Below are 25827 nucleotides of genomic sequence, written 5' to 3'. Positions count from 1 at the left end.
AGGTTTTAGACCTAAGAGCTTTGATGGCTCCCGTTTTATCCTGCACTCGTAGATGGGTGGATGTACAACATCAAAAGTTGAAGGAGCAGAATGTATCTATGACATTCACCTTGGAAGCAAGACCAAAAGAAGGAGAAGCAAGTGTGAGTGAGAATACTTCTCATTCCAAAGGCTCAAAGAAGAAAGGAGGACCTGAGAAGAGAGAACCTTCCAAGAAGAAGCAGAAGACAAATCCTGATCACCCACCAAGCACGTCTTCTAGGCATGAAAAGGAAGCAAGTCAAGGAGAAGATTAGAGGCAGATAGTATATGAAATTGATGAGTCTATGGAATCCATGGTACAGAATGATAAACAAGGAAAAGGACAGACACCTCAGCATTCATCAAGTCAATCTCCCCAAGTTGGTGCTAATGAGCAACAAGAAGAAAAGAATGATGATGAAGCAACATCTCCTTTCCGGGAAGATAGACCTCTACCCAAAGAAATACAAGTGAGGGAAACAAGATCTGCCATTCCGGATTGGCTGAAAGAGAGACTGACAAGGGTAGTTGTGGTTGAAGAGGAAGAAGATGTGTTTGACTTGGAAAGCCTTATAGGAAATTCTCATGAAGTAATAGAGAAGAAGAAGGCCACAAAGATGTCAAAGATAATTAAAGATGAGACAGGATCCAGAAAAGTGCATATAGCAACACCAGTGGTGAACAAATATGAGGATGAGATTCTAGCAGAAGAATATGATCTAGAAACATTTGATCTTGGTCCACTTACCACCGAGCAGGCTATGGAAGAAGCAACTAATTCACTGAAAACACTCAAAGACAAACTCAAAGAGGAAGTGGAAAAGAATAAGAAGCTTGAAAAGGAGGTCAGTGCTTGGAGGAATTATTTTAGCCATCTTAACCAGCCTTTGAGATGACAGGATCCAGCAATATCTCCTTTACATGCACTTCCTCTTGAATCGGTAAGTGAGGCAGAAAAGGTGAAGAGCCTAGTTCAACTCATGAGGTCTTGGATTGATGAATCTCACAAGGTAGCCGTTGAATTTGCAACAAGAATGATGAAGACAATTCATCGAGCTATCCAGGTCCTTGAAATTATCCATAACCTAATGATAACTGTAGCTGCATTCACTCACACTAGAGATGTTATCATCCCAATCTTACAAGTGATAAGAGAAACACCAAGACGGATTCTGACGCAAGAAAAGATAATGGATGGAGGAACCCATAGCCTCCTACAGTGGTCAGCTCTGCTCCAGATGAAGGAAGTCCTTTTTGAAGACGTCAACACCAGATGCAGCCGAGTTGAAGGCATCATTCATCCAATTCAAGATAAGGTGTTTGAGGTGTTGTGTACCATCCTTGACAGACAGATTGAGATCAAGACAGATGTGGACATCCAAGAGTTGGAGGACAGAATCAAGGTCATCTTTTGCAAGGAAGAGAACATTATCACAGAAAAGCAACGAGATCAAATGTATACTACTATGTTCCTGATTGAGAAGACCAAAGAACTTGAACCTGGATGGGAGACGACTCTTCTCACTGCTTTTGATTAAGTCCTTCACTTGGAAGAACGAATGAAGAATCTTCCTGAGATTCCCATTGCTGAGATTAAGGGAATTGTGTCTAGATTCATTGAATATGCTAGAAAAGAGCATAGGAAAGGGAACAAAGTTCTAGATGAAAAGTTGTTATAGGATGATGTGGCAGCTTAATTCCTATTGGTCTATGTCTCCTCGTTATTTGTGCCAAGTTTTTATTGGCTATGGTTTAGAGATGTTTATCTAAATGGGGACTTTTTTGTAACAAACCCTAATTAAGGTTTAGGTGTCAGAATCTCAGCCATTGATCTTCTTTTGATCTGGGTCGTTCATTGTATTTGAGGATGCTATATAAGCCCTCACTCATTTCATTTTAAAGAGTTAGAGAGTTTAGAGAGAAAAAAGTTAGAAAGTTGGAGAGAAATAAGTTATTGTTGTAGCAAAATTGAGTAGTGAAGAGAGAAATTTGAACAATTGTTGTCCATTTGGTTATGAGATCGATAAAATATTGAAGTTATGGTATTTTATTGCAATACTTGTGGCTATCTTCATGATTGTTTATCTTCTTGAATCACTTTCAATTGAAATAGCATTTAAATTTAAGTTTGAAGGACGAATTGTTGTGTTTAATCTTTGATAAGATTCACATTCCAAACCACTAGCTTCTTATTGATTGTAAGAACGCCTTGTGTGGTCAACTGGAAACATTGAGATTGATTAAGAATTCAATCATCATTAGAAGTATTGATATGTATCTCCTTGATAGTATCTATATCCTTGATGATTTGAAAGTTATTGAATCCCCTTAGAAGATCGCATCAATTCCAGTAGAGTTGTAAATTCTTGGCGATACTGAAATTGGTAGAATCTTATCAAGTCTAGCCTTCATTGAGTCGTTCTTAGGATTAGTTTAAGTATCTCTTCCTTGAAACCCTTATCTTTTGATATTTTTGAAAATCCGTTAGCATTAGGAAAATCCTATTCCCTCATTTGAAAGGAAGTAGCACGGACAAGCTTTCTCTGAAAGTACGTAAGGCCCCTTGAAGAAACAGCAAACACAACGACCACTGGTGCTTATCCACAAGTAGAGATCCTACAAAGCAGAACCTTGAAGTCCTTCCGATTGATCCTTTTTGCGATATCTTCAACATTCGGAGACTTTACTCAAGAGAGGATAAGATACCTCTGGGAATTTTATTCTGTGTTTGGTCGTGTACAAAATACACATCAACAGAATTGGCACTAGAGGGAGGGGCGATCGCGATGAATGCCTAAACAGCTAGACTTCAAATTATATCAATTCATGTTTACAGGAGTAATCTTAAAGTTTTTTTTTTTACCCTCCACGCTCGACAGAATTGAAGCAGAAGAAAGGTGAGCGAATACGAACTCTTGAATCCAAGGAAGATCAGTGGAAAGCCTTTTCTCAAACACACGACGAAAGTGATACAAAGAGGGAAGGTGATCGCTGGGTCGTTAGTTGGACTTGCAAAAACAAGGAAGCAAGCTGGAACCAGTTGAACGTTCAAGTTGAATCTGAGATATTCAAGATCTCTCTTATTCCAGAAAATCCAAAAAAAGAGAAAAAACCAAAAAATCCAAAAAAAAGTGAAAAATAGAAAATCCAAAAAAAGGTGAAAATAGAAAATCCAAAAAAAAAAGAAAAGATTTCTCAATGGAGCGGCAACAGTTTCACGAGGAGCAACAAGTTGATTTTCCTCAACTTTGGTGGAGATTAGATACACAACTTCATCCACGTAGATTGTCCGAGTTTGCAAGACCAGGGCAGTGTCGAGTCCATGAGATAGAGGAACATGATGAAATACATTGCTTGAAGTACTTATCAAGGATGGAATCGGCAGCACAGGGAAAAATCTTCTTTTGGGATGTCCCCAGGCCAGAAACAAAAGAAGGCAGCGTCAGTGTCCCAGAGAGCAAGGATCCTCTTCTAAGCTTCTTGTGGATGATCGAAAGTCAGCTCATTTTTGGTGAAATGCATTTAGAGAACACATTACTACCATTATGGTGTAGAATTCACAACTCACTTCACTTTGAATTTACTTGCTCAGTATGTGAAATGGCTATCAATCAAGTCAGAAACCAGTTTGGAATGCCAACTTTGTCCGAGGAAGAATGCATCATGAACAGATCTTGGGGTGCACATCTCGCAGCTGAATTCAGGAGAACCTATGAACAAGACATCGTTCTGGCATCTGATTGTGAGAAGGATCAGTTGTACGTTGACGATACAAATACACCTGAGGAACAATGTATTACAATGGATAGCTCGCCATGCCTTGCACCTGAAAAGGAAAACCATGAAACAAAAGTTGAAGAATCAATTGAGAATACTCAAACAGTAATAAAGGAAGATCCAGGAGTTGAACAAGCAATTAAAGGAGAAGATGACTCATTCCTTGAGGAATTCTCATTTATACTAGAGAGGGAAATCCTTGAGAATGAGATACAAGAGGTTTCAAATGGCATTCTTAAAGAGGACAATCAAGTTGATATATTGAATGAAGAATTACAGATCATCATAAGTGAGCCCAGGTATGAAGAACAATTCAAAGGGGCGCTTGAAGATTTCATCACCATTATGCTATTTGAGGAAGCATTGAAAGATCTTGTAGAGGAAACACAAGTGGAATCACTGCCCAATTTTTTTCAAGATAGGCAAGTTGTTGTGAGTGATATGATCCATCATCAACTCCGACCTCCTGAGACTATGCTTGAAGACGAGACATCACCTGAGATTGTCTTTGATCGACTAGAGGAAATGTTTGAGGCTCAATCCATCAGGGAGTGCTTGGTTTTTGAAGATATGCTAACAAAATTTCATGAAGATGCCTGGTTTATGCAAGATATCTCAGTGAAAACAGAGAATGTTGAGCTATTCAAAGGGGCGCTGAGCTTGTTTCAAGAGGAACTTCCAAATCAAGATCAACATACTACAAATGCTCGTGGAATGATTCATCACCAATGGCGACCTCCTGAAGCAACTGGTGAGCTCACTTCCGACAATACAGTTCCGTCTGAGCTAGAGATGTGTCAGGTTGTCTCTTTCCTTAATCCTAGCCTTGAAAGTTATTATGATTTTGATTACGGGGATCTTGGGAAAACAACTTGCATCTGGATCGATCATGGTCCTAACGAATTACCTCAGTTGATCATTTTGAGTGAAAATTTGTCTGAGTATGAGAGATGCATGGTGAGAGTTTGCCTTTCTGTATTTAAGGATGAATTTGCCCGACTGAGAACCATCACGTTTGCCATGCTCTTGTTGCACAACCTAAGAAATCATGTGAAGTCACGTATATATTTTGCTTCTTTGAGTCGTGTTGAGTCTGGGGGTCTTGTATATAGGTTTGGAGTAGGTTTTCTTTTCATGTCTTTAGTTAGAAGTTTTTGAGCCTTGGTCTTAATTTGCTTTGAGTCATTTGACTCATGATCTAGTGTGGCTCAGGTAGTTTAGTTGTTTGCTTTCTTTGGATAGTTTGCTTTTGGTGTGCACTTTAGCTTAGTTTGCCTTGAGTCAGTCCGTTGCTTTGTTTGCTTTTGGGTCCGTCGGTCATTTGCTTTAGTTTGGGTGTCTTGAGTGGGAGCCTCCGTCTTGTGAGAAAGGCATCTATGTTGTTGCTCACACACTGGCAATATCCTGGATCTTATGTTAGACTCATTTCTTAGATATCTATTCATGAAGTGCTCAGAATCCGAGGTTGTTCCTCTCCAGCTTTATCATCTAATCAGGACCTGTATTTGACTTGGAAGGGAATCATTTTCTGTATCTTGATGCCAACATCTGTTGATTACTATATCTTCACACATTAATAGACTCCGAGTCATTATGGTTTTCAGGCAAAGCTGTGATTGGTGAAAAATCTAAAATCTGACTTCAGTGCCACTGTGTTGACGTGTCTGAAGTCGCATTGCTGCAAACTCCATATGGCCAACGCAGAATAGAATAGCCGACTGATTATCCTACTCTCTCCTGAGATAAGGAAGTCTCTAATGCTGTTTTCTAAGTTTGATCAAAGGAGACTACCTCAAGGTTTCTGTTGTCAAGTCTTGACTGCGGGATCTCTCAGTGGCTTGATGTGTTTTTTTGTTGGAAACACAAGGGGGGCTTACGTTTAATTGGCAATTTATGGATAAATTCCCTGGGACTTTTACGATCCTTCTATCGGATGATATCGGTTAATTTGATATTGTTTTGATAGGACTGCAGATTTTCTGAATAAAAAGGGAAAAAAGGAGGGAAGGATAGAGAGGGAGAGAGAGACATGAACTGTAAATTCTAACTAAGATAGCAAATTCAGTCAAGCAGACAGACACCTCCAAGAAACTAGATTTAACATCATCAGCTATTTAGGCACAATGTTTGCATGAATCCAGTGCGATCTTCAAAGGGGAAACTAGATTTTCATATTATCAAGTACGATATTAGAATTTCTACATTCATAGTATGTATTTGACAACCGAACTAAGCATGAAATGGTCCAAATTAACCATGCGGAAAGAAAAGCAATCAGCTATTCTCTAATGGTATGGACTGTAAAGATTCTATCAGATGCTTGATTGAAGAAGATGCTATGTAAAATAAATTGGCATAACTGAAAGCTTTCTAAATTAAGTGAAGAAGGAGACCATGCACTCACAGGGAAACTTGAAAACAGTCTTAATTCATTGCATTAATTCCTGTAAATTTCTCCAGAGCTTTCGCAACAATCCAAGAACTTCTAACAAAAAAGAGGGAAAACCAGTCCCTTAAATAGGCCTAAAAAAAAATGAATGGCCTAGATTTAATCTAAACAAGTGGCCCAGATTCATCCATAAAGCATGGCTGCCCATACCCATAAATGGGAGGCAAATATCAACTACTACCCCAAAATGGGCAATAACTACCCAAAAAGGGATAATTACAACAATTTGGAACAATCCAAAAAGGTGCATAAAAAAAGTTTTACATTTGTTGACCAAAAGTCAACTGTCACTTTTTTGGGCAAAAGTGTATTTTTAAGATTTGGAGGGAAAAAAGCACTTTTGAGAAACTACTTTCTCTATTTCGGTCTCACACTCTTTCTCTAAAAACTGATCCTCGCCATGGAGGTATTCCCACCATAAATCATGACCTGCTGCTCGTTCCTCGCGAACGTATTCCTGGATTTTGATACACAACTGGAAGAGCAGATTGAATGGAGGCATGGGAGGGCGGCGAATTTTGTACTGCATGCCCTCGAGATACTGGTCCACGTGCTTTAAACTGTCCTTCCAGCTGGAGCGATTACGCTCAAAGCATAATATATCTGAATGGAACTGACCAGCAAAACTCAAGTCCTTAGTGGAATAGGAAATCTTATCCGTTCCCAACCTTTCTTCCCAATCCGGCTGGATTGCACTGTCGGACAAGTCATTTATCCATCCTGAAACCATTGATCGGAGGATGGTCTTACCTAGTTCTTGCATGTTCCCCAGAATTACCTCACATGCGTCACTTTCTTTGTCAATAATTTCCTTGGTGTCGTTCTTCATGGTGATGGCCCAGTACCACTCTTTGAGAACACTGATGTTATGAGGATCTAGGATGGTAGACAATGTGGGAATTTGCGCATGTGTCCAAAAAAGAGCTCTCATGAGGGGAAGGGTAGAGGCTGCCACTTCATGCATGTGAAGGGATTCCTTCTTTACCTCTAACAACCTGACTAGAGTGAGCTCTCGATGAAGGGCCATTTTTTTCACCTCCTTAAGGATCTGTTCTCCCCTTTTCTTGATGTCTTGCATCCACTCCTTGACAGCCTTTGCAGTATCCCAAATTCCTTCAAATTCAGTTATGGTCCTTTGCGTCAATGTTGTCGAGGGAATATGGGATTCGAAGGGGTTGTGTAATAGCCTTAGGAGCTGATCGATGTATTCCTCGGCTTGCTCGGCACGAGCCCGATACATATCCTTTTCTGCTATGATCTCTTCGAGCTGTCTGAGTATGTTCTGCACTAATCCTTAAATTCTTCTTTTTCTTGCTCTTTGGTAGCCCGTCCGATGGGGATAGTTATGATGCTATAATCTACCAGTGTTATCTGATCTGCTGGCTTGTCTATGGGTGGGGTGGCAATAGGAAGAGTGCGGTTCCTTTGCTCGTCCTTGGTCACTCTAGAATATGCCCTTGGTTTCTTCTTCCTTTTGGCTTTTGCTTGATCCATACGCGAGAAGATATACTCTAGATCTATGGGTGCTTTGGTGGCGGCCCTGCGCTAAGCTCTGGCAATCAGCCACTCTTGAGGCACTGTCGAGGTTGATGATAGGGTCAAGTCAGCATTCTGTTCTCCTACGTTCTCAACCAACTGTCCACAAATTCGCAGCTGCCCTGCCACCGAAGGAGTGAAAGAGGTGTGAAGCTCTTTGCTTGCAGCTGAATTCTCCCCTATTTCATTGAACAATTGCCCGACATCTTCATGTGAAGGTTGTTCTTCAGTTCTCTCGAGCTCATGAGTTTCGTCTACCCTTTGTTCTCCCTCGACGGTGGAGTCGTCTTTGGCTGCATTGAGGAGCAGCAACTCGTGATGGCTTTGTTGGGTAGGTTCATGCACTTTGACCCCCTGGGTGGATGGGATTTCTCCTTCTTCTATTTGGTTACCCAGTTCGGCCAACTCGAGGGCTCTTAGCTCAGTGTCCAATACATCAGGTGCAGGAGGATCATTGGCCTCAAATGCATCGATGTCGCTCTGGGAGGGCGGAGCAAGTACACAATCCAATTCTATGGCATCATCGAACGAGCTGGGATCTTTTGAAGATGAAGTGACCTCCAGCCTTTTTATAGGAATCTTTTCCCTTCTTGTTCTTTTGGACGTCCGAGTCCCTCTGCAAGCCTTAGCCTTCTTTCTTTTCTCTGGTTTCTCAGTTCCTTCCCGGGGTGCGCTAGATGTTCCTTCATCTTCTGAAGACTGAGAACCGAGACTGCCCATCAAATGGTAAGTGAACTGGACTCCCTCATGGACTAGCCTCTCGATCTGCTGATGTAGCCACTGATCTGTGTACCTTGCTGGGGCTGCCATAACTGCCTCGAAATCTGTGATTGGGTCCTGGGACCAATCAACGCCTGGCAGGAGATGCCTTACTGCTTCAAATTCTCGGGCCTGGAGGCAATTTCCTAAGTCTGTGAGCTGGTCTGGGACCCGACGATATTCAAAGAGTCGCATCTGCTGCACACTCAACCTAGAATATTCCCGTCGCCTAACCTCGTAGTCATCGGAGCAATTCTTCCAATAGTCTTCAACTAACTCCTTTGCTTTGTACCTTCGACCATAGGCTCTTTTAGCTAGATTATCGTGATCAAAGTATTTTCTTGGGAAATGGTCCTGTAGGCCATAAGAGGCCAGCTCTGCAAGGGACTCCTCTGCTAGGGTAGGGGTCTTCAAGTGGACATCATGGCTGCCTATGATCATAGGAAATGTGAATCCAGCCTGCTTGCTCTCTTGGAGTAAGATGCCGGCCGGGCGAGACTGCCTTGCCTACTTTGTCGGTTGGATACCGTGGAAGTCAGAGGGGGGCACCATCGAAACCAGCTATTTGGATGTAGGAAAACTTGGGGAACTCAATGAACCAGGCTCCATACCTCTGCCCTAAAGTAGTAGCTTGCTCCGAGAGCCTTATGTGTAACCCTCCCTGCATTAGCCTAACCAGGCGCATTGTAAAGGCGTCATTGACGCGTTCATACTGACCAACCGCGTAAGCCGGGCTGTTCTTTTCCCTCTAAGCTATATCCTGGTAGTGCAACTGTGGGTAACAATCATAGACTTTCACCTGACCGGGCCCATTCCCGATTTCACCTTTCATTATCAATCCTAGCAGTAGTTGGTTTTTGGCGAACATATAGACCAAATAAGAGGTCATGGTGAAGTACTTCGTTTCGAGCTCAATCAGCTGAGTGTGGATGTTATCGCTTATGATCTGGGCCTAGTCAAACTTAGACTTTCCGGCGAAGACCTGCTCTGTAAAATAGAACATCCATTCTTCAAAGGAGCTGGACTTAGGAAGTCCCATGACTCGGCTGAGTAAGGTGACCATATCCCCATGTTCATTATGAAAATCACTCCTGGGGGTCTTTTTCACAATCCTGGTGCTCTCAGGCCTTTTCTCCTTGAACCATTCTTCGTTGATCAGTGCTTTGCATCGGGCCGGATTCATATCATATGCCCCTTGTGCTTCGTCTATGGTTGTAGCTGTGGGATTATTTGGAAAAGGGATTGCAAATGCATCACCAATAGCCTCAGGGGAGAAATTGGCGATAGTCATATTCTCCAGAAGCACTAGTCTAGACTTTGGCTCATAATGTCGAGCAGCCTCCACTACTAATTCATAGTTCTGTATCGCTGGAAGAAAACCTACTGCTTGGGCAATGCCACTTTCCACCATCTGCCTAGGCTTGCCATATGCATTGGGTGAGAAGACCTGATTCCTGAAGTCCTGAATATCGATATGGCCAAGGTCAGTATCACCAATGTTGTCCCAGACGCTCTGAACTTTCGACTCCCGCAATCCTCCCCTCTGATACTAATATTTCATCTTTTCAACCTTACGCGGGATATCTGATTTGGATGCTCGTGAGGTTTCGGTTGTTGCAGGAGTTTTTGATGATTCCACCGCCGATCTAGGCATTTATCCTGCACAGCCAGATGCGGATTACGAGGTGACACAAGAAAGGTAATGCGGGTTAGATAAGAAAATGTTCTAGCATGCCGGGATTAATTTTTAAAATTTAGTTTGGACATGGAGCAATATTTCTAGCTAACAGCTTGATCAATTTTAACCATAGCATATTCATGAAGATTCCTAACTACGCATATATACTTATCACTTCTGGATTTTGGATCAACTTCAACAGAGACAGCATGAAAATTTTCCTAAGTTTGAAAAGAGATGCAATTTATGGCGAAGCCTTAAGAGTGGATTTCTAAATTTCGAGCGCTTTGAACAATGTTTATAAGCGAAAGAGATGCAAATTTCAAGAATTCAAGCAATGCGATCAAATTTTACACATTCGCCCATTCGATTTAAGCATTCTTCAAATGATCATACGCAATAGAGTGTACTTACCTGACGGGAGCGGATGGCGAGAGATTACCCAACCTTGTTGCATGAAATGAACGGACGATCCTGCAAAGTTTGAATTCCAACGGTTATCCCCTTTGTTTTAAATTTTCGCGGTTGCTGAACAAAAGAGAATTTATTATTTTTAAATGGTTCTCTCTCTTATGTTGGGTAATTGGCAATCCGAGTTTAAATGATCAAGAGGAGTCAATGCAACACTTTACCTTCTTATTTTTGGACCCTGGATGGTTTTCAAATTCTGAATTGCATTTTCTTCTTTGCAAGCTTCACAAATTTCGCGTTTTCTACTTCGCGATTCGCACACCTCTGGCGAATTTCGGAGGTCTGACCCACTCTGGCTAATTTCGGACCTCACACTTCCTCTTTTGCAAACTTGGAAAGTTTGCGATTAAATTTTACCTGTTGGGGCTTTGGGCGTTTGGCGGTCTTCGGAGCACCGACACTGTTTGCAAGCGAAACCTCGGATTTCCCACGCTATTCGTAGTTTACGCTAGGCACGTTCGCTACCCAAGGAAGGGTTTTGGCGATTTGAACAAAAGATTTCGGAGGATTGAGTGTGTTTGCCAACCTTTCAAACTATGCCACCCTTCGCGATTTTCGCGACTTCAAGAGTTTAACGCCTTGCTTCGGAACTTCGAAGTTCAACGCGCTTCTAACATTTCGGAGCTTGGAGCCTGAGATACACTTCGCAATTTTAACTTTCTGCAGCTTCTGGCGCTTTGGAGTGTTTTTCGCGAACAAACTTTGGAGCACTTGACCTTTGTATTCATCGCAATTTCAGACCTAAGGAACGATTTTGCCTATTTTGGAGCTATTGGGCGCGTTTTGCAAAGTCGAGGCTCTTTGGAATTTTAGAGCAAAGGTCCGAATTTGGGGCTTTCTAGCGAACTGAAGTTTTCGGACTTCTACACCCTTCTTGCAACTTATAACACTTTCTTTCTAATTTCGCTCCCAGGTCCGAAAAGAAGGACTTCGAGGTTTTAAACGATTTTCGGAGCTGGGGCAATTTGCGATTTTCGGACCAAATGCGTCCCTTCAAATATTTCGTGCACTTTCCACTTTAATCCCAAGGGTCCGAAAAAGAAAACTTAAGTGATTTCGAGCGATTTTCGGACCTAAACGTGCTTTCGCGACTTCACCCTTTCCACTATCTAATTTTACTCCCAGGTCCGAATTTCGCGTTTTAAGTGATCTTCGGAGTTGGAAGAGGTTTGCAAACTTTCGCACTACATATCCCTTTCGAAATTGCTCTAGGGTCCGAAAATGAGGCGCTTTAGCGATTTCGGACCTCGAGGCCCCTTTTAAATATTTCGCGCTTTATACCTTTCTTTCATTTTCGCATTGAGGTCCGAAGATAGGAACTTAAGTGATTTTCAGGGCTCAAGAGTCCTTGAAAACATTTCACATTTTATCTCTATTTTAAAAATTCACTCCAAGGTCCGAAAATGGGTGCATTAAAGGTTTTCGGACTTTTGACATGTTTGGCGAGCTCTAAAAGAAACTTCGGACCTAGGGGATGATTTTGCAAACTTGATACACTTTCCCACTTACCCCCCAGGGTCCGAAAATGGGCACTCAAGGCAAATTTCGGATCTAAACGTGCTTCTTACAAACTCCAGTTTTCGCCCCAAGGTCCGAATTTGAGCGTTTTAAATGATTTTCGGACCTAGAGCTACCTTTTGCAACGTTTAAAAGCACTTTGCATTATTTTCGGACCAAGTAGGAAACATCAGACTTCGAAATTCTCGCCCCAGGGTCCGAAATTAGGCCCCCTGGGCGATTTTGGCAACTTTAACTTAATGAATATTTAAACCCATTTGGCCTCTGGGTCCGAAATTCGCCCCTTAGGCAATTTTGACAACTTGCACGAAACGTCGAACCTCCTACTAGCCTTTTGCCAGGTTCCACAAATTTGGATTTAGGAGGTTTCAGAATTCTAAGGCATTTTGGGCTAGGCAATTCGATCGTTCATCGACAGGCGAAAAACATCTCGGCGACAATCCTTATGCAGTTTGCTTCACAGCTGTTGTACGAAAAAACGGCAGCTTTGGTCTTCGTGCGACCTTTAGGCGCACTATTCTTGCTTGGCGGGCTTCGCTGATTCCTACTACCTTACGCCTACCCAAGGCGATTTTCAAAACTTCGAACAAAACTCTTGGCATTCACACCCGAGAGCTGGACTAGCCGAGAAGATTCATCGGCTCATTACTTCAACATCAATCACTTTATGGATCAGTCACGGACTCGCTCGAAGAGACGTGAAAAACTCCACGCGAAACTCAACAGGCAACGATGGAAAGCTCAAAACGGGAAGGGGGACCCTGTCGGCGACAGGGAGCGTGTGCAACGCACAACACACCGCAATCCTCAAACCCTAGTAAGCTTCACTGCTTACGAGCCAAAGGAATTGACGGAATGAAAAAGCAATATCAAAAGGAAAAAATGAGAAAATGAAAGAGAAAAATGAAAAAAAAAAAGAAATGAAATGAAATATCAAAACTGGCTAAAGGGAACATACGAGTAACTCCATCGGGGCTATGGACGCCCGGCTGGCAATGGAGCAATGTTCGTAAGCTTGCGGCGATAACCTCGTCGGGACTATGGACGTCTGACTGGCAGCGAGACTATATCCAGGATGCTTATGAAGTTCAAATATACTACATAGCCGATCACAGGGGAACCTGGAGATCATAATTGTCTTGTCGAGAGGAATGAATACACTTGCACACACATGCGTAATCAAAGACTAGGCATTCTTGATCTGGTTAGAGATTCTTCTTCTTCTTTGAGTATACTTTCTAGCCACCTGATAAGTTGGGTTGAATCTTCTGGAGCTTCTAAGTGTCAATTGAGTCTTTATCTCTGAAATGTTCAGGAACATTTATTCAAGGTGGCGTTAGATGTTGTGACGTATTCACACATCGCCCCATTACAAATGGGGACCCCTACTTTTTTTTGCTTTTTGGGGTTTGCTTTCTAGGTGTTTAGGGTTTGTTTGTTAGCCTTTGCATTTTGAGTGTCGCCAAGGGATCAATAGGATAGTAGGCTTTGTTTGAGCCAGGGGAGTCAGCAGGTGCCCTAGAATTAGGGTTTCTTTGAGAGTCTTCCTTAGGGCCTGGTTTTGCTCTTGCTGCTAATTGTGTCTTGCTTTGTGAGTGGGTATCATTCTTGAAGGTCCGAGTTAGGTCGAGTTGGTGAGTGATGAAGTCTGAAATGTCACCCTGATCTTCAAATGCCCTGAAATTTGGCTAAGTCTGGAATGCCCTGATCCTAAAATTTGGTTGTCTGGAATGTCCTGATCCTGAAATTCGACTAAGTCTGGAAAACTGGAGAATCCTCCAAAAACTAGATTTTGCAATATAACTCCTGGAGGTCCGAAACCACTCTCAAACATCCTGAAAGTATATATGGAATATAACTTAAAGTATAAGAAAGAAGAAAGATATAAGGAAATGTCACATAAAATGATCCTTCAGCGAGATCTTCAGCAGTCGGGAACTTTGTTCAAGAGAGGATAAGATACTTCGGTATTTTATTTTGTGTTCGCATGTGCATAAAAAACACATCAACACACATTCAGAATTGTTGGGACCTTTGCAACTTCCAAAACATGGTAGGCACATGGAGGATGATGAGGGAGAACACTAATGCAAAATTGACCAAATGAGGCTTGTACAATGACTTCTCAAGTTGATTATATATGAATCTATGATGGGCATACGGCCAAAATGCATAAGAGAGCCATGACTCGAGCACAATTTTGACACAGTAAAATTAAAGTAAAACTAAAGTGGGCCAAATATTTTGTTCTCATTGCTAGAACATAACTTAGAAAAAAGCATTATGAGTACATATGAAGTAATAAGTTGTTTTAATGTAAGTACTAAGTAGAGGACCTAGAGGTAGACATATTCAAGAAACCCTCTGCTATAATAATAAATTTGAAAATTTAGAAATGTGTTGTCTCATTCAAATAAAAAGATTAAAAGGGGATTTTACATATTCGTGTTATGTTATACTGTATACATTAATTAAATATGTTTTCGTAAGAGTCTCATATAATAAAAATGATCTAGTGATGCAGTCCCCATGTACTTAATAAATGAGATCTTAGTGACCTAAATTCTTTTGTGCAGTGTTTTTATTAACAGCAACCATTTAACAAATACGGTCTAGTTGTGTGGAACCTCTGTACTTTTATTATATAGTACCTTAGTTTCCTAAATTCACATCGTGTAATGTCTTTAATTATACATCATTGATGATTTGAAATTATCTAGTGGGATTTGACCTGCGTATTTTTAGTTATCTTAAGATGACCACCTCTGTACTTTTATTATATAGTACCTTAGTTTCCTAAATTCACATCGTGTAATGTCTTTAATTATACATCATTGATGATTTGAAATTAACTCTTGTGGGATTTGACCTGCGTATTTTTAGTTATCTTAAGATGACCTCTATGCCTAGTCATTAAACTAAAACATTTTCCCTGATTTGAACTGTGTATTTTTAGTCATCTTAAGATGATCTCTATGCATAGCCGTTAAACAAATAATAATTACAAGGCAAGGGGGTTGAATTAGTAAACAAATTTATAAGCATTCTCTGACATATATGCTTGATTTTAAGCTAGGTTACCGGGTTCGCCTCTGGGCCCCCCTAGTACAGGTCCTGGTTCGACCGGGTCCGTGGTACAGGTCCGTTCGAACTGGGTTCGACCTGGGTTCGAAAAACCTAGAGGTAGTTCGCCTTGGTTGAACCCGGGCGGCTGGGCGGCCCGTAAAGTCCAAAAATAATGCAAATTTAATTTTTTTTTCAATCCCGCCTTGTAAAAAGTGAAAGTTATAACCTAAAAGTGACTTCTAAAACATTTTATTCACTCATTTCACCTCATTTGTGTTGCAAACAAAAGTTTTATGAGAGCAGGTTGAAGAAAGGGTGAACAAAATTTGGCTTCCAAGATCAAAAAGAAGCAGTTGAAGACTGATTTTTGAAGCTTCAACAAGTGTTGCAGCATCATTTCCATACATTTTCAAGCTTCCATTGGCTGCAAGAGGTAGGTTTTTAAACATTTTTTTCCAACTATTTTTGTTTCACAAATTGTCAAACATGAAACTTGAATTTTTTTCATTATTTAGTTTTTGTTTTTGAATATGTTTATATTATTTCTTGCCATAGAAACTAGAATGGCATCTACATCTTCCTCCATTGGCAATATGAACAAATAATTGCAAAACAAAGAAATGATCCAAATTCTCCCTTATGGAAATATGTGGACATTATAAAACAACTTCCGAGAGGTGGGGGATTCCATTGGAAATGCCATGGATGTGATATTGAGCGTAATAGTTCATATTATCGGGTGGTAGGCCATTTGTGTGGAATAAAAGGAAGAGGCATCAAAAAATGCCCTGGAAAAAATGGTAAACCTATACCAAATGAGATAGTGATGAAATATATCAGGGAGCATGAGGCGGCAAAAGAGAGGGAAGCCCGTAGATTGAACCAAACCGCATCAAAGAAAACAAAGGGAATGCAAGGCCCTTCTAATCCCAGTATTGTAGTAGAAGACCGCCCCTTCTTTGCCACAAATGAACCTCAAAGTGAACCACCCTTGACACGTAAAAGAGCAAAGGGGCCTTTAGAACCGCATTCCAAAATGAGAGTAGAGACAATGTTGACGAAGATATAGTAAGATGCATTTATGCAAATGGGTTGTCATTCAATGTTGTTCGCTCCCCATATTGGAAGCAAATGATAAAAAGTGTAATTGAGGCTCCAAGAAGGTATAAGGGCCCCAGTTATGAGAAGGTACGTGGAACATTATCGAAGAAAGAGGTGAAGAGGGTTGAAGATGCATTGAAACCCATAAGGGATTCATGGGTTGAGACAAGTGTAACAATTGTTTCAGATGGGTGGAAAGATGCTAAAAACCGTCCCTTGATCAATGTCATAGCGGTGTCCCCTAAAGGGGCAATGTTTTTGAGAGCTGTGGATTGTGAGGGCCAAATAAAAGATGGCCAATTTATTGCAGAAATTCTCATCTCTGCCATTGAGTCTATGGGACCCCGCAATGTTGTCCAAGTCATAACGGACAATGCAAAAAATTGTAGAGCTGCTGGTTTGTTGGTTGAGCAACGCTATGATCACATCTTTTGGACACCTTGTGTGGTATATTCACTCAATCTTATGCTACAAAGGATTGGGCAAAAAATAAAATGGATCAGAGATGTGTATGCAGAGGCTGAGGACATCTAGATTTTTGGCGGCAATATTGTACACGGAAATAAAACTAGTTAATTAAGTTGTAATTGTGTTGGTTAGTTGGCAGCCGAGGGGTGGTAGTTGCGGTGCGACTGTTGGCGCTCACACCCCCTTGGCATCTTTATATACTTCGGAATGTAACTTGTAAAGGGAACAATTATGAATGGAATAACATCTGATATATTGCACTGATATCTATGGCATTATTATTCTGCATTACGTGCTTTATCTGTGTACTTTAAGTTATTCACCCGAGAGGGCAAACATTTGGCGCCGCTGCCTAGACGTACTCGAGAACGGAAAACACGGATGGTGCACAAACACGATGGGCCTACCCGTCGGTGAGATTAACCCAGAGGCCGACGACGCGCAAACGGAACAATCGTCGTGGGACGCAGAGCGTGATGGCAAGAGGCGAAGGGGAAATTGAACCCTATAATAATAATCCCAGCACAACGTTGAGATAAATTGTGGCCAAAAGGAAAAATAATAACAGTTTTTTTTGTGTACATGGCGTGTGCTTGCTATGTATGGAAGTGATTTATGCCCAATATATTAAATAAAGATAGAAATAAAAAAGCAGAAACAGACGAGTGGGAGGCCGTGCAGAGGGCCTTGATTCTAAAGCAACAAGTAGAACGTAGATGGAGGCTGAGGCAACTTGCCGAAGGACGACTTGCCGAAGGGTGGCCCGAGGGGAACCAAGGAGGTGTCACGGAGGGTGCAGAAGCCGACGGAAATTTCTACGCGTCGCCAGAACACCGTAGGGTACGGAGCCACGAAGAGTTTCTGGAGGAAACAAGGTTAAGGAGAGATCTAGTCGAAGAGACCTGGGATCGGTTTAGAAACTTATCCTTTACACCACAAAGTGAGGATCGCCAAAGGGAGCCAGGAGTGGGTGCGGGTGACAACGAAGGGGAGGATAACCGTACGATAGGTGCCACACTCAGCAGGCAAAACACCGTACCTCCAATCACCCACGCAGGACACACCACCGACACCAGAGGGAGCGGCGCAAGGGCCTAGACACAACCTCAGCCACCCCCAGGAAGACGACCCCCATCGATGGGGAGTAAACAGAAACTGCCGAAGTTCAATGGCGACGGGAAGGAAGATCCCGTCCGCCATTGTCGAACGTGCAAAACCATATGGTCAGCGAACGGTGTTACCGACCAAGACGAATGGGTAACACAATTCCCAGCAACCTTGAGAGGAGTGGCCATAGACTGGTACTCAGATATGGACAAGACCAAAGTCAGCACATGGCCCGACCTGAAGAAGGAGTTTGGGATAGAGTTCCGCCTCCTGAGAGATGACAACGAAATAGTCACTAAGATCTATGGAACGAAGCAGAACAAGAACGAGACTGTCCAAGCCTATAGTCGGCAGCTGAAGGAACTATTGGGTAAAATGGAGAGTCGACCAGCAGATGGGTTGAAAAAGCGATGGTTCGTGGAGGGACTAAAGCATTCCCTTCGAAAGAAGATGAAAATCGTTCCACCTACATCGTACGAAGACGCATACAATAGAGCGATGGATCTCGAGAGCGAGACCAAGACATCGAAGAAAAAGAAGAAGAAGAAGGATAGCTCGTCCGAGGAGGATGACTCATCACAGGAAAGCAGCAGCGACAGCGAGGCTGGCAAATGGGTGCAAGCGCTCCAGAAAGACATGGAGCGAATGAGGAGGGAATTCAAAACAATGAGAAGCACCAGTCGGACCGAAGGGGACATATGGTGCACTGAGTGCAAAGAGGAGGGGCACACAAAGGGTACTTGCCCGAATAAGGTATTCTACGAGATTTGCCAAGTGATGGGACACTCCACCAAGAAGTGCCCATACAACATGAAAACCCGAAGTACGCAAATGAGCCAAGTGTTGTTCACGAAGAAGGCCACAACATCCGCACCAGCGGGTACGGCCCAACAAACCAACACAACGGCATCATCTGGAGGTTACCGGGACAACAGACGTAGCGGCGGAAGGAATAGCAACAATAACAATAACGAAAGCCGTATCCAGTATGACGCCAAGGGCCGACCAATTATCCAATGTAGGGCCTGTAATCAGTGGGGGCACTTCGCCCGTGATTGCACGAAGGAAGCCACCCCTCAGCACCTCTGCCGATGGTGTGGGCCAGCCGACCATGAGGACACAAATTGCCCACAGGCAGGGGTTAATCTCCTCAACATTGAGAAGGCTGAGAAGACTGGTGAGAAAGAAGTACTGGCGATCACCCGCGCCCAAATGAAAAAAACCACTTATCTTGACCCCCGTACAGAGGAGAGATTACGGGAGGCAAAGGCCAATATTGAACGTGAGATGACAGTCGAACGACGGGACAACGAGGTGGCGAGTACATCATCCCATACGGAAGCGGAAAATAACATCATTGGGCAAGTACTGCAGATGGAAGTACTTATAAGGGTTAAGGACCTTCTAGAAACAATGCCACAGTTAAGAACCACCATTTTTAGTTCCATACAAACCACTGCGCAAGCACTTGTACGTGCCACACGAGCGGAAGTTCCGGTCAGCCCCTCGGCTGACCCAATGTTGTTGGCCTTAAATAGTGGTCAACATCCTGTTGTAGTAGAGATGGGAATTCTCGGGGCTATCCTCAAAGACACCATTGTGGACAGAGGTTCGGGGGTGAATGTACTGCCAGAGGATACGTGGAAGAAGCTGGGGAAGCCAAAACTATGGCCACCCACGTTCAACTTGGTAGGTGCAGACCAACACGGCATCAAGCCACTCGGCACCCTGATGGCCCAGCCGGTCACCATCGGCACGCAACCTTTCATACTAGATTTTGTGGTAATCCCACTCAAGAAGAAGGGGTACGATGCCATCTTAGGCAGAGGGTGGCTGGTTACAGCAAAGGTGAACCACGACTGGAAAAAGAACACCCTTTCTATGGAGAAAGGGGGGCGGAAGTACACCATTGATCTGAGGACCCAGGTTGTTGACGAGGAACTGGCATCATATTCGAAATCGGAGGATGAAGGAAAAGGCGACCCGAGGGACGAAGGACGGGGCTGCAGGGAGCCCAACGACGAAGGGATTCTCAAACTAGGAGAGTGCTCCAAGGATGAGACGGGGTCATTGAACGAGCTCTTCCATTGGCAAATGGAGGATTACGAAATGTTCCAGAGCTACAGGCTCGAAGTAGAGGAACCAGAGCAAGCAACAGAGGAGGTGTACCTGCCGAAATACAGAGAGTATTGGAAGGGAGACGCCCCAAACCTCAATGACGTAGATAATCCCAAGATTATTGGCAACGATTGGAACCCCGTGTGAAAGGCCGCAGCCTTCAAAATCTTTATTATTCTTCTTCTTCTTATGTACGGGAAGGAGACCATGGTTGCCGTAGAATTTGTGGTTCCAAGTCTTCGGATGGCCATTGAAAATAGATTTGCCACCAACGGGTCCAAATTGAAACCCTACCAGGCGAAGCGCGCAGGGGACCCGAGAGGGTGGAAGGACACCCAAGAGGCCCGAGGGGAACCCGAGAGGATGGAAGGGGACACGAGAGGCCGGGCAGGTGACTTGAGAGGCACGGGACCAACGCGAGAGACTCTTGGGCGAGGAAAACCGAAAAAGATGAAGGGCGATCCCAGAGACAGGGGACCCGAGCCGACAACTCTCTAGACAACTAAATTGGGAAATTGGAAAAAAAGAAGAAAAAAAACGGACCGTACGAGACCATAAAAAAAAAACCATACGGCAGGGGAAAAAAGCAAAAAAAAAAGAGGCGCACGATGGTGGGGGCCACCGTACGGTGGAACCACCGAACAGTGGGACCACCGTGCGGTGGACCACCGACGGTGGAACCACCAATCGATGGGACCACCGTGCGGTGGTAACACCGACGGTGGACACGACCGTGCGGTGGACATCACCGCCAACAGAGAAATAAAACACGCAGCAGCCCCAAACGCACAGACACACAAACGCACTCCGCCCAACAACGCAATGCCCACGCAAGCACAGGGCAGGCACGAGAAGGTGGCCGCACGATTGGAGGTGTCAATGTTGTTGTTGACCGTACGGGGAGGTTGTATGGCTGGGGTGCCATCGAAGACATTACAGTGGACAAAAAATAAAAACGACGACAACCAGATTGAAAATTATTCGATGACATCTAGAGCCTAGACACTGAAAATATTGGAGTGTAGAAGAAGGGTTTTGACATCATAAAATATCACAAAAATGATGCATGCCATGGACTTTCGTGTGGTTCTGAAGGTTGTAAATTGGACCCCGCGAGGGGTGCTACCCCTCAACCCCGCTGGGGGCACTGCCCCCAGACCCCAGTTTATTTTTGAGCTACAGTAAACTTGTTGGAGTTGGGCGAAGGGTATTAGAGATGTCACTGTAAGTGTTGTGGTTTTCTGTACTGTGAGAAAGAAGCCTACAACTAAAGCATTGGCGGGGAAGCCATAAGTTGTAGAGGGAGACGGATTTGGAGGTTGGGAACAAACAGAGTTTGAGGGAAGGCATTGCAGGTCCGCGCAGTTGTATGACACCAGGGAGTTATTCAGTTCAGTTGTTAGCCTTTGGGGAGTGTGATGGAGGATTTGAGGTGTCTCCTAGCCTTTGTGCCAGCGGGTTGTGGCCACCTCCAGGCAGGAATGGTACGCTTTGAGGAACTTGGAGTATGTCTCGACTGGACGTGAGGTTGCCTTGGTGGATGCAGAGAGGGCTCGGGAGGAGCTGACCACCAGGTTGGAGGCAGTACTAGCGTGAGACTTAGCTTAGCATACCCAGGAGTTGGATGCCGAGAGGGCAACGTCGGTGGCTATCGAGGACAAATTGGCTAGGGAGACAATATCATTTGAGTAGCAGTTGGTGGAGGCTGAGACTGAAAAGCATGTTTTGCAGACAAGTTTGGTTTAGGCACAGGAGGATTGTGATGTCAAAGGAAGCACTAATGGTGAAATCCGCACTTGAGCATAGGATGGTAGCAGAAAAGGGTTTTTAAGCGAGGACACAACAAGTGTATAAGTTCCGAGCTCGACTGGGGTCAGCAGTTCTATTTAATGTCATCTCTATTTTGTGTTAAGTCGTCCAAAGATGACTTCTTTTCTTTTGGGGGGGATGATGTTGGCGGCAATATTGTACACGAAAATAAAACTAGTTAATTAAGTTGTAATTGTGTTGGTTAGTTGGCAGCCGAGGGGTGGTAGTTGCGGTGCGACGGTTGGCGCTTGTACCCCCTCGGCATCTTTATATACTTCGGTATGTAACTTGTAAAGGGAACAATTATGAATGGAATAACATCTGATATACTGCATCTGATATCTATGGCATTATTATTCTGCATTACATGCTTTATCTGTGTACTTTAAGTTATTCACCCGAGAGGACAAACACAGATGTTCATCACAAACCACCACATGTCTCAAGGGATTTTTAGAACCTATTCGAATTTGGAGCTATTGAAGGTAAGTGAAATAGTAATTTAATTTTACATTTTCTGATTTTTTTTAATTTTCAATGTTCATAATATCATTGTGTATTCTTCTTTAAAGTTTGGCTTTATTTTTTTAATCATTTGGCATTAATTTGTGTTATAGGTTGCTGAGACCCGTTTTGCATCAAACACAATCGTCTTAAGACGACTTGTGAAAGTTAGAGTGGCACTATGCAATATGGTGATCAACACCAATTGGACTATATGGAAGCAAAGTAGCCTGAGAGGGCAGAAAAAATTAGGGATAGAATATTGAATGAGAAATGGTGGGATCTTGTTACATATCTCCTAAGTATCACTGAGCCCATCATGAGCATGATTTTCTATACAGACATGGATAGGCCTTGCATAGGTGAGATTTATAATGGCATTGACTCAATGCTTGAAAAAATAAAGGTCACTATAAATGAAAAAGAGAATGATCCCCGGGAGAAATTCTTCAAAGAACTGGAAGTAATTATTGTAGAAAGGTGGAATAAGATGACCACTCCTTTGCACCTTCTTGCCTATGCCTTGACACCTAAGTACTATAGCAATCAGTTTCTTGATAAACCAGGAAGGATTCCACCATGGAGAGATCTAGAAGTATCTGATGGGTACAAGGAAGCATTTTTTAGACTATATCCCGATGATGATTTGCGAGATGTTGTTACAAATGAGTTCATAGAATTCGCAAATGGGAATGGTCTAAGTGTTGATGCACTTCGTCATAGATCCAAGAAGGATGCTCATAGATGGTGGTACTTCCATGGCACATGCTTCCAACACCTACGACCCCTCACTATAAAACTTTTATCACAAGTAAGTTTAATTAATTAAAATTTTAAATTTACAAGTTTTAGTTTATTTATAGTTTACTTTGTCTTCCTAGGTTGCTAGTAATTTTATTTTTATTAATGTATAACTTTAATTGTTTACTTTGTCTTCATAGGTTGCTAGTTCATCTTCTTCAGAAAGAAATTGGAGCACATACTCTTTCATCCACTTAGTAAAGCGCAATAGGCTGCTATCAAAAAGAGCGGAGAATTTAGTATATGTGCACTCCAACCTACGTCTTCTTTCACACAAACAACGTGACTACACACAAGGGGAAACAAAGATGTGGGATACAGAGCATCTGATTTGGATGCTCCTGCTTCTCAGCTTCTTGCATTGACACTTGATGACTCGGAAATTGAGCCAACTTATAGTGCAAGTGCAAGTGGCATTGGCTCATCTAATGTCAATGTCAATGAGGAGGAGGAGGAGGAGGAGGATGAATTAGATTATCCATTTGATGATTAAACTTTAAGTTTATATTGTTGAAAGTTGAAACAATGATACTTGAATATTTTGTCATTTTGATATTAAACTTGATGTATATGATGCTATGATTACAAATTTATGTTTGTTTTGTTGTTTATATGATGCTATGTGACATGCAAATTTAAATTCATGCTTATAGGCTTCACAAATATCAAAATATATATATATATATATAATTTACATGTTTTTGTACTAACGAACCCAAACCCCTTTTTAAAATTTTGCTGTACCGGCGTACCGGGTTCTTCGAACCCGAACCGGTAACTTAGAATCCAACCAAAGAGTTTGATAGCCAAAGTGGATGCCATATTGTATTGTTCCACAAATATATCGCAAAATTATTTTTGCAGCCAACCAATGATTTTCTTTAGGTGTTTGCATAAATCTAGATACGAGATTGATTACAAAACAGATTATTGGTCTATATAATGAGTTAGAAAAACCAAGCCACCTACAAGTCGATATAAAGTGGCATCTACCCTCTTCAAAGTATATTCTTTAGTAAACTTGACCCTAGATTGAAAGGGAATAGAAGTTGGCTTGCATTCAGGCATGTTAAGCTTTTCAAAATAGTCCAAAGCATTTTTTTATTGTGAGATGAACAATCCATCATGTACCCTCCAAAATTGTAAACCAAGAAAATAGGTCAATTCACCCAAATCACTCATATGAAATGCTCTTCTAAGATCTGATTTTAGATCATTGATTAATCCAATATTTGGCCCAACAATGAGTAAATCATCTACATAAACAGCAACAAGAATAATATCATTTTGGACTTTCTTCACATAAAGGTTTGGATCAGATTTATATTTTTTAAACTATGAAGCTGAAAGTACCTATCAATATTCTCATTCCATGCCCTTGGTGTTTGTTTAAGACCATAAAGTGATTTCTTTAATCTGCAAACAAGGTTTGGATGTTTTTGATTTACAAAATCTGGTGGTTGATCCATATATATTTCTTCATTTAAATCTCCATTTAGGAAAGCATTTTTAACATCCATTTGATGAATATGCCACCCATAAGTAGCAGCCAAAGAGTGACTATATTCATTTTGATGACAAGAGAAAATGTTACTTCATAATCAACACCTTTTTGACTGAATCCATTAGCAATCAATCTAACTTAAAAACTTTCTGTAGCTACATTTGATTTGAACTTTGTTTTGTAAACCCATTTGCACCAATGACATTCTTACCTTTGGGGAGGAGCATAAGTATTCATTTTTTGTTCTTTAGCAATACATCAAATTCATCTTTCATGCCTTGCTCAGATTCTTTCTTTTGGGGAGGAGCATAAGTTTTCAAGTTTTGTTCTTTAGCAATACATCAAATTCCTCTTTCATGGCTTGCTCCCATTCTTTCTTCCCTCTAGCTTGCTCATATGAGATTGTGTCATTTATCTGTAAGATTTTGGCCATGAGAGCATGCCATTCCTTCCTCAGATCTTCAAACCTTGCCTACATATCTTTTCAACACTCCTTGTCTCTTGTCTAGCTGAAATATCATCATCACTACCTACAAAAAAGAGTTGATCACAAGCATTAGTTGCTTCTTTTTTAATAGTATTACTATTATCTTCGTTTGCAGTAGTTCACACGTCAACCTCATCAACATAGTAAAAACCTTTTTTATTGCCAAATGATATAACTTGTAAGCCTTTAATTCTTGACTATAACCCATAAACAAACACTTATGACTCTTTGATTCTAACTCTTTCCTATTTTCATTTGGGTGCGTGCCCAAGCAATACACCCAAATACTTTAAAATACCCAACACAAGGCTTTCTTTCCCTTTATGCTTTTTCAGAGTTGACATTTGTAAGGGCTTTGGTGGGAATTCTATTAAAAATATGTGCAGCACAAGAAACAGCCAAACCCCAAAATTCATTATGTAAACTTTTAAAATACAACAAACAATGAACCATTTCTAAATGAGTTCTATTGATCCATTTAGCCACCCCATTTGTTTGAGGGGTATATGGAACTATTCACACCTTAATACCATGATTTTCATGAAATGATTCAAATGCACAATTGCAATATTCAACCCCATTGTCTATCCTTAAGCATTTAATTCATTTTCCACTTTGGTTTTCAACTAATGCCTAAAACTTTTTAAAAACCT

At 42.0% G+C, this 25827-nt stretch overlaps 1 protein-coding gene across 1 annotated transcript in view; it reads right to left on the bottom strand.

The window, feature by feature from the left end:
* The window catches only part of LOC131042445 (uncharacterized), an 81335-nt gene that overhangs the window by 30074 nt on the left and 25434 nt on the right, over positions 1 to 25827 (bottom strand). The window contains exon 3 of the mRNA XM_057975722.2: positions 24899 to 25217. The gene's annotated coding sequence lies outside the window, so the exon portion shown is untranslated. The remainder of the gene's footprint in view (positions 1 to 24898; positions 25218 to 25827) is intronic.

This window comes from Cryptomeria japonica, chromosome 1 (assembly GCF_030272615.1).
Source record: "Cryptomeria japonica chromosome 1, Sugi_1.0, whole genome shotgun sequence".
NCBI lineage: Eukaryota > Viridiplantae > Streptophyta > Pinopsida > Cupressales > Cupressaceae > Cryptomeria > Cryptomeria japonica.
Note: the sequence above shows the minus strand (reverse complement) of the source record. Positions and strands in the feature narration are given on the sequence as shown.